Source organism: Dermacentor silvarum, chromosome 1, assembly GCF_013339745.2.
Source record: "Dermacentor silvarum isolate Dsil-2018 chromosome 1, BIME_Dsil_1.4, whole genome shotgun sequence".
Lineage (NCBI taxonomy): Eukaryota > Metazoa > Arthropoda > Arachnida > Ixodida > Ixodidae > Dermacentor > Dermacentor silvarum.
Window position 1 is genome coordinate 401,578,911 of NC_051154.1, and position 9,791 is coordinate 401,588,701.

Genomic DNA, 9,791 nt, shown 5'->3' on the forward strand with positions numbered 1-9,791 from the left:
GTAAACGTCAGCGTCGGCAAGCGGACCCCGAACTTCGGGATCGTCTTCAAGATACCGCGCGCACCGACGCTAGGAATCACGTACGATCTCTAAATAAAGACGCAACAACCCCGTACAAACGTCTCCTCTCTTCTCAATACATTCTCTCACTCTAACTTTCATTGGGTTGTGTTGCCAAGTGAAACGAAACGGAAACTCTATGCGCACCCCCCGCGATGCTTTCCCATCCCACCATGGTTGCCCGTAGGGTGAGATGATGTGATGTTTTTTTAAATTTTTTCACTGGTACAACAATTCCCGTGCCTTTGGAACACTCATCTGAAGCGTACAACAAGGTGCACTTGAAGAAATAAATAGTGCTGTCGAGAGAGAAAGCAACACCACCTAGGTAGCACAAGGCCTGTTCACTCCGATCCATGACGTCATACTACCTGGCCCGACTGCCATAGTATCTAATGGGGATGCTCCCGAGTAAGCCGTGGTGATTTTGACGTCACCGCTTTCGTCACGCCAGCCTAGGCAATGAAAATTTCGGGCGAGGTAGCATGACGAGATGGACCGGAGTGAACAGGCTTTGTCCTAGGTAGGTGGCGTTGGTAGAAGCCGCCAGAGTAGTCTGCTGATCTCTCTCCCTGGTTGCCTCGCCACTGTGAGCGGAAGATGTCTACGGAGAATTTTTCGCGGGAGCTGAAGTCGCTCGACTCCACCCATATCCCGTGCGAAATTGTCCCTTGTGTGAATACCCGGATGGCACATTTCAGTAGGACAATCAAATTGCCGTAACAGACCTGACAAGCGTTGGTTTCCTATAAGGAATCGCTGCAAAATTCGTCGTGGGATAATTAGAAAAAAATTCTTGTTGGGAAATTTCGCCAACATATTGGAAATGCAATGTATGACTACTTGCAAATTTTCTTCTTCATTCTGGGGTTTTACATGGAAAAACCTGTTCTGATTATGAGGCATGCCGTAGTGGAGGGCTCCGGATTAATTTTGACCTCTTGGGGCTCTTTAACGTGCGCTACAACGCAAGCACACGGCCGTTTTTGAATTTCGCCCTCATCGAAATGCGGTCGCCGCGGCAGGGTTTCGATCCCGTGACCTCGTGCTCATCAGCGCAACGCCTTAGTGAACTGAACCACCGCGGCAGGTGAGTACTTGAAATTTGGGTATTCATAGGGTGATGAAGAGGCTGTCGATATCTTATTTAACGAGGATTCATAATCTGTTTTTAATTAAAAATAATGACACGTTGCTTGCTTTGAGCATTTGCTCGCGCCCAATTCCCGGACTTTTGATTAGTGAAAGTGGTATTTTTAACGTGTTCCCAATGCCCGAAGAAAGAAACAAAAACTTGTGGTCCAGTGGCATACCCAACACTTTCATTTATTTCTATGGACTGCCCGTTGTGGCCATTTATGCTGACAAACAGTACATCAAAGTTGAACTCCTATATTCCTTTTATTTATAGCGCATGCAAACTGCTAGGCACATTAAAGCTTAAACATGTACTGTAAACAAAACTCCCTAGATTAAGGACACACCTGCTGGTAAAATGCCGTCAGCTTTATTTCCGTTATAAGAAAACAAAAGAGCTGGGAAAACCCACAATCCGTAATACGGAAAGTCAGTTATATCACGTAACATTTGTAGTGAGTAGTAGTGACTCCTTGCGTAATTTACAAAAGAGATATGCACACAAGTCACGGCACTGCTTCGAAAGGTCAGGAATGCGACAAGTCCAGTTGTAGCAGATCATACAAGTACACAGTGTATATGAGAAACGAAACACACCCGACCACGGTGGAAGAATGTGAGAGGTGTATGAATAGGTGACCCGTAAAAGAGCGGGGGATTCTGGGATGCGCCGTCTGCTCGCCGTTTGCGGTTCGAGGAAGCGCAGTAAAAGCGCAGCCGCCGCCAGCGCTTCACCCTTGAATGCGCTTGCAGTCCGGCTTTCTCAAACTCGAAGATTACCCGGTTGCAGGCGCCTAGCAAAACCTGGGTCGGCTGTTCAGCCGTTGGCTGCTCAAATTCAAGCGTTAAAGGTAAACTCATGTAACTACTGTCGTGCAGCATTCCTTGCTGAGTCACCTGTGCACAAGCATCAGAGGCATGGCTGCCACTTCCAAAACTTAACCACCAGTGAACAAAAAGAAAATGAACGTACAGTGCCACTTATCAGGCGGCGATGAGCTGTGTAAGGGCCGACACGATATGATCCCCCAAGATATTTCTTTCGCTAACATTGACTCAAGCAACAATAACTATTTCAGTACTCGCATGTGCATATAGAGGTATTATGAAACATGGTTTTACGGCGCAAATTTAAACGGGACACAGCGAGATACATACATAATACTCGTAACCAACTAGCCCACCTTAGTTCCTTGAACATAGATAGTGGTAATGTGCAGCCGTAATATGTCGACGATACGGCCATCTTGTTGACAAAAAGGCGAAAACTTCCAACTACGTACCACTTCAAATGACCCTCGAGTTTAGACCAAGAAATGCCATTGACAGCGCGCCGTTTTCCAACATTTTCAGCACTTCATTTTAACTTACGCTATAGCTGCGCCGTTAATGACGATATCGGTTGCAGCGACGATCACAAGGCAGTATTTACCAGGCAGCTATAGCCATCACCTCAGCACCCGATTTTCTAAGTAATGCTTCGATACGCTCGATAAACTATCGGATAAAGATAGCTTTTTCATCTGCCTGACTGACTCGCAGGCAGAGCAGTCAGCGACGGTGCGTCCAAGCAGCGGCAAATGTCGTAGAGCTAAACCTGGCAGAAACAAAAACGGCCGCCGAAACGAAAAAAAAAAACAAGTTACTTAATGAATAAAAGCGTATCCTTGGCTTTCATGGCTCGTCATCGTCGCGCCCAGAGTGAACTGAAACCTAGGGCGCGATCTTGTACGCGTTCCAAAATGGAACGGAGGCGTTCCGTTCCATCGAGCCGCACACGATTGGTCAATTTGAACGTCGCGGTTGAAATTGACCAATCGTGTGCGGCTCGATGGAACGGAACGCCTCCGTTCCATTTTGGAATGCGTACAAGATCGCGCCCCTAGAAATCAGCTGCATGAATGGTACGACATTGCTGGTCGACAAAGCGGACGGAAAGCTTCGCATGACTTACAGTTGAAACCGCGTAGAAAAACACGTGCGCCGGGCATGCCACCGATGCCGCTGCGTCGTCCGTCGAAGCGGAAGCTGCTAGGAGACGGCGCGCCCCACAATTCCCTGCGATTGCTCGTTTTACGGGTCACCTATTGTGCTTTATGATTTCAGCCGGTTTCTGATTCCAGCCGAAAGATGGCGCGAATAGTTCGGGGCCTCCTCCTTTACAAGAGTGAGAAGAAAGGAGTTGGAAGCAAAAATCTGTACGATAACACGAAAGAAAGCGCCTTGCTATTTGAGGCTCGAGCTGGTTGCCAAAGGACAAAAACACAGCGGAGCAAATATTCGCAACAAGATGAGGCATGCGTATGCTGCAGCAAAGATCCGGAGACCACTCAGCACATCCTAATGGAATGCGAAGGGAGAGAACCAGTGGGACCCGTAGTTAACGTACACCTTCCAGAAGCGCTTGGCTTTAAAGTGAAAGGAAGCATCAACCGGTCAGCAGTCCAGATAAGCAGAAGACGTTTAGACGGTGGGGAAAAAGCAGGGAAAAGACTGATACGACCAGATCCGTTACAGGCACATGTATAGCGGCACAAGGTAGACAGAGAGTTTTGAGGAACAGAAAAAAAAAAGATTGAAGAGATGTATATAAAAATGCTAGACTGAAAAGCATGTATAGCATACCTGAGTTACTATAAAGCAGGCTAGGAGATTATGAGTTACGGCCCCGTTTCCAAGGGGATGCCAGTAAGTCATCATCATCTGTGGGAGGCCGTTCTTTAAAATGAGAGCACATGGTCGTTTTTCGCGCGCTATCCAAGCAATTTGTCGAGCTTTTTAGCGCATAATGGGGGAAAATGCTTTTTCCCGCGTTGTAATACGGGGTACAAGTCGTGCAAGGAAAACTTATTTTTGCACCAAAACGCGATGATCGTCTGGACAGTGCGTGCAATCCCGACGAAGGATCGATTACTTCAGTCGACAGAATATTTCTGGGAAAAAGTTTTCAAGAACTAAGCAGTGTGCAATGAATGGGCAGTGCAGCACAATCTAGCTATACAGCTACAATGCATAAATGTATTTACCTGTTTTACTGCCCCAATAAAATATTCTTCTTGTTCATGTTGTGCAGTTCTCTCTGTAGTGTCCGGACGCTGGGTGCATCAGAAAACGCTCATGTTATCTTTCTTCAGTAAACGCCTGTTCTTTTTTAAGAACAGGCGTTTACTAAGAGCAGGCACGTAAAACCGAAAAAAAAACTTTTTTTTAGGTTTTACGTGCCAAAACCACGATCTGATTATGAGGCACGCCGTAGTGGGGGACTACTGAATAATTTGGACCACCTGGGGCCCTTTAACGTGCACCTAAATCTAAGTACACGGGTGTCTGCGCCGTGGCCGGAATTTGATACCGCGACCTCGTGCTTAGCAGCCCAACAGCATAGCCACTAGCAACCGCGGCGGGTTGCACCAGAAACAATCACGCGATATAGGGATTTTAGGTCGTCGTGTCGAATCACATAAGTTCAATACGATTCATACTACTTTGGTTATCCTGAGTGCGATCTTTGGCATGGATAAGGAAAATGCCTGAACGGACTAATCTGATTGTTGGGTCAGCAAAACTTCGTAAAGACAGGCTCACTCTCCTAGACACTGCGTGAGTAGCCATGCATGATTTGAAAAGTTGAACTCGAAGGTGGCTAGCGACAATAAAAATTCACAGCTTAGTTGATGACGAGAACTTAAGTATTCATAAGTAAAGAAGACACTTAAGCTGATGCCTCGTGCAACAGCGAATTAGGGTTGCCCAACATAGAGGTTGATGCCTCGTGCAACAACTTCACCACCGGGGACGCCATGCACGTGAAATATCAGGTCGACATCCAAAGAATACTGTGACCATATGACGTGTTCGTACAATGGCTTGGCGGAATAGGCACTCATGGTTTCTTACTTGCTTGAACTGTTGAAGAGCCCAATCACCCTTCAATTTGGCAAGGCGTATGTTTCGCACAAAACACCCTCTTAGCGCCCTAACATTAATGAAAGAGTACAGTAAAGGTGTTCTGATAACGAATGCACCAAGTTTAAAATCTTCAGAGAAATTAAGGGTGCAAAACGGGTTTTTCGACATCCCATCCACCCTCGAGACTGTATCTGTTCTGAGTGTGTAGGGTTATTTAAGATGCACCTGAATCTAAGCACACGGGTTCGCCTATGAAATACATTTATGTGTCTCGCAGCATGAAGGCAGTGAGCGTCAAAACATATGAAATGCGCGCAACAGCAGCAAGCTTTTCTGCTGCCTTAGCGCCTTCTCTTTCAGTTATGGCTATTGTTAGCGGATCTCCTAACCAGAAACAAATGAATTAGTGAACGTTCGTCTATATCTAGTCAAAAAAGTACGCGACAATTGAAATCGCATTATTTCGATGGGTGTTTCGTATTCAAAAGGTCGCACATTTATACTACTACATTGACTTTCGAGAAAAATGTTGCAGTTTACAGAACAAAGTCTTCAGCTCTTGTATAAAGCATTTCGTGGCACAAATGGTAACTTTTCCTCATATCTTATGGTGGAATCAAAACGTGTCCAACCCCCATTAGCAAGTACATGTAAGCGTGAAGTGCAGTCCTTTCGTAACTTACTCTTGCGAAGCGTTCGAAGTTTTGTAACTTGACCAGTAGATCAATTCTTTTTCGAACGGGGACACCTGCAACGACCACGCAGGGTGCGTTTAATCGTCATGAAGGGTAATTAGGCTCTGCCGCAGATGCTGAGACTGTGTCATAATGAAATTATGCATTGCTCGGACGGTGTGCCAACCCCACTGCGAGATATACTTTTGAAGAAGCTTCCTGCAGCACTTTACTTTGGTGTCCCTATGACTGCCGAAGAAAGAAACTGTGGATGAGTCCAAAGACACTGAACGAGACACTCTGGACCACATCCTCAAATTTAGTTCTGTCATGTTGGTTGACTATGTTGGCTATTGAACGTTGCTTGTTTTGAGATATAAACTGTGCATAGCAGGCGAGGAGCGTGCATAGAATGATTTAGTGCGACAGCCTTACAGCTCGTGTTAGCGATTGTAAGATTATTAACATTCACTGTTGGGAAAGACAGCTGGCTAATTCAATGTTTTCCAAGATCCTGCGGTCAGTAAACTTTTGTGGTCGACTGCTGGTGTTACAGGCTCACGCTCTTTCGTGATTCATGCGCTGCGGCGGCTTTGTGTCCACAGTGGCGGGTGGATTCATGGCGAAGACGCACTCAAGTCAAGGTCGCTGCACCACGCTGTGGGTGGACAACCGAAGATGGTCTGAGCCTTCGAGGAGGATGTCTCCCACAGCCCACTTGCTGCCTTGGCACATTAAACGCCGTAAATCTTTCAGATAATAAAGGAATCGAATAATTTTTTTCAAAACACTTGGAAAATTAGATGCTTTGGCCCAAGTTAAATTTGCCGGACCTAAGACATGCACGGTGGCGCAAGTTAGTGCTACAACGGAAACGGCATTAAAAAGTGAACTGCGAAAATCTTTCACGAGTGAGTATTTTCTCCTTGGCTTTACGTACGCTCTATGCGCACCAGGAGCTGCTTTACACTATCTCAATATAAGTATCGGTCTAAAACTACTTGGAATTGTGGCACAATTTTTGGTATGCTGGCCGGAGCCCTCGTTACGTTTTACCATCTCTTCAGCCACATCGTAACACGAGGGCAAAAGACGGGCCAAAGGGAAACACACGAAATAGGTGTTGTCTGTCAACACGCAGGATAACTCGACAACCGTCCGAAAGCAGCAGCGGAATCCCCTACTATGTATTCCAGTCTCGTGAGTAAACATCCGTTGATGTGCCGCCCGCCACGGATCTCGTGAGTTGTTGTTGCAACGCTGAACAAACTTACCCAATTAAGTACACTTGTGCTCTTCAGCAGTTGACATTATTTACTGTTCGTCATCGATGTGGCAAATAGTTCATAGTGGCATTGTTTGAAAAAATTCCCTTTTAGTACACAATGACGCACGTCCACGGCCACGATATATTGTATTTTGTGTTCTTCCCCTTGCACTCACCTATATCAATACATTTTTAAGCGTGAAAAAAAGAGCAACAAGAGGATGCCGGATCAACCTCTGTGGTACTATTAAAATTGCCACATATGAAAACTTTGTGTATATACTTCACCTTCAATGGCGAGTAACAAAGATTTATCGCCCGTTTTAAACCTTTACCAATGTGCAGCCGACCATAAAATCATACTGGCCACAAAATCTGAAAAAGAAAACTGAATATTTCCGCAGCCCTCACAACGTAGCCTGATCTTCGTACTTCCAGCCTCTACTACTATATGCGAACAACATTGTGATGTACGGTTTTACTGGCTAATGTTGGACTGCTTGTAAATTCAACGTTTTCTAAGATCCCGACTTCAGTAAACTTTTGTGGTCGACTGTAGGTGTTACTACGCCTACAGTCGACCAGTGCTATTACACGCGTAATAGCACTACAATAACACACACAAACACTAAAATATAATAATAAGCCGGGACGAAATGCAGCCTTGGAACTTTATTGAAACAATTTACGCAGGCTGGAGAACTTGTTGGGTGGTTTCAATTACGAGAAGTATATTGACATGTCCGACGTACGCTCAGGTAACTCAACAACAAGGAATGCCTCCACAAGGGAACAAGTTCTATAAAGCACTTATATTAGGCTGCGAAGTTCTTATTCCGGAGAACTATTTCGTGTTGTGTTAATTGCGAGGCGATGACGTGACGGGACGACACAACGTCACCCCACTACTACAAGGCAACTTCCTTCTGCAGCGTCGCTTAGCTACAAATAAGCATTCCTTCTTACTAACCCCGAGGGCGCGGGATCGAATTCCGCTCGCATTTCGAAGAGGAATGAAATGCAAAAACGCCCGTGTACCGTGCATTGGGTGTACGTTAATGAACACCAGGTACTCAAAGTAACTCCGGAGTCCCTCACTACGGCGTGCCTCATAATCAAATCGCGGTTTTGGCACGTAAAACAGCCGAATTTATTTTAATTACTTTTTCCACCTCGAATACTATAGCTCACCTTAGTTGACTTAAGCTGCTAGTCCTAACATGCATGATCAAAAGATAGTGAACAGCAAAACCCTTCGCTGACCACTATTTATCGATATCTCTCACTGAAACAGCCACAACAGTCCCATTAACAGCACTGTTCTGACAAAAAGATGCAAATACCCGCAGGTATGATCGCGGCGTTCATTTTTTGCGATTGCGTGCGAATAACGTCCAAGCTCAGCGATGATGGGAATGAAATGGTCACGGCGCTTCCCGGAAACTCACCCTCAGCTGGCGCCAGAAGAAGTGCGTAGTGGTCAGCTTCTGCAACACGGGCGGACAGGACAAGGCGCGAGATATCTCGGCAATTCCACACCGCGAGATAACGGGACCGATGAATACATTGCGGCTGTAAAAAGGTGATAGTGGCATTCCGAGTTTTCACCTGGCAAAAGCTCACCGGCGCCTGTGGACCTCGGTTGCCGATAAGCGGTGAGACCCTGGAAGTAATTACTTGCAGTGTAGGTCGTTCTAGTTAGGCTAGGAATTTCCACTCGCCATGAGAGTGAGTGGCTGCAATTGTGGCAGCATCCGGTGGCCGGGACCATCATCGCGAAGGTCAGAGAAAAAGTTGTGGTAGTCGCGAAGGTGGATGGCACAGACGCCCAGCCGTCCTCTGTGAAAACGCTAGTCTAAAGATGCCGTCCTTTTTCTTTTTTTTGCGCCGCAAATGTGCAGAGATGTCTTTTCACGAAAGCGAGTCAGTGCAATAGGCATCTTATCAGCATAACCTCTGATCTAAGCGTAGCATTAGATTTTGGTATGCAATTGAAGAAATTTGTGCATTTATTCGCTAGGAAGAGATCAGAGCAACATAGATAAAATCTATAAGCATAATACTGTGAATGAGTAAATAAGTCAGCCACATTCTCTGATTCGCTGAAAGAGTCGCTGAGCAAATAGGAATTAAGTTCCTCGATTCTCATCATGTCTTTCACTGTTTCACCCCGTTTTGTTATAATGTTGAAGCGCAGTGCCAGAACTAATCGTCAACAGGAAGAACACTCGCTTTTTTAATGAAAAGTAAACTGTTGTTATACTCTGCACGTGGTCCATTCATCGCAAAACAAAACTGCACATGCCAGGAGAGAAGAGTGTCAGCACAAGTTATATATTATGGTTCTATAATAAGCGATGTGTTTAAACGAGTGGATATTTTTTATGAAAACCTAAAGCGACTATTGCACAGGAGAAATATGAAATATGCGTGTTTACGGAATTTTTAACGCGGAAATTATTTTCAAGATTTTCAATGCAAATGAACTGAGGAAGCCATAATAGCAAAATTAAGGTGTAATTGGGGTGTTATTTTACTGATCCTGACGCGAATTCAATAATGACGCACCGAATAAATTACGAATCGAATATTCGCTGAACAGTTTCCGAATACTAATACATTTATGTTTCTTAGATCCCTTGTAGAATATATTGCACATTGCTTTATTTTTTTTCTCAAAATTCACTCGGAAGCAATTACTCAAATTATTCATGGTTGATATGAATTGCGGTGCATGTGGAATT

The 9,791-nt window shown here is 45.2% G+C and overlaps 1 protein-coding gene across 4 annotated transcripts in view; it reads right to left on the reverse strand.

The window, feature by feature from the left end:
* LOC119437562 (organic cation transporter protein-like) overlaps positions 1 to 8,536 on the reverse strand; it is a 271,629-nt gene extending 263,093 nt beyond the window's left edge. For 2 of the 4 annotated variants that reach the window (XM_049660703.1, XM_049660704.1), the window contains exon 1: positions 8,496 to 8,525. The gene's annotated coding sequence lies outside the window, so the exon portion shown is untranslated. Of the gene's footprint in view, positions 1 to 8,495 lie in introns of all 4 variants that reach the window. The other 2 variants (XM_049660702.1, XM_037704569.2) reach the window with 2 other exon arrangements.
* Between the last annotated feature and the right edge of the window lie 1,255 nt (positions 8,537 to 9,791).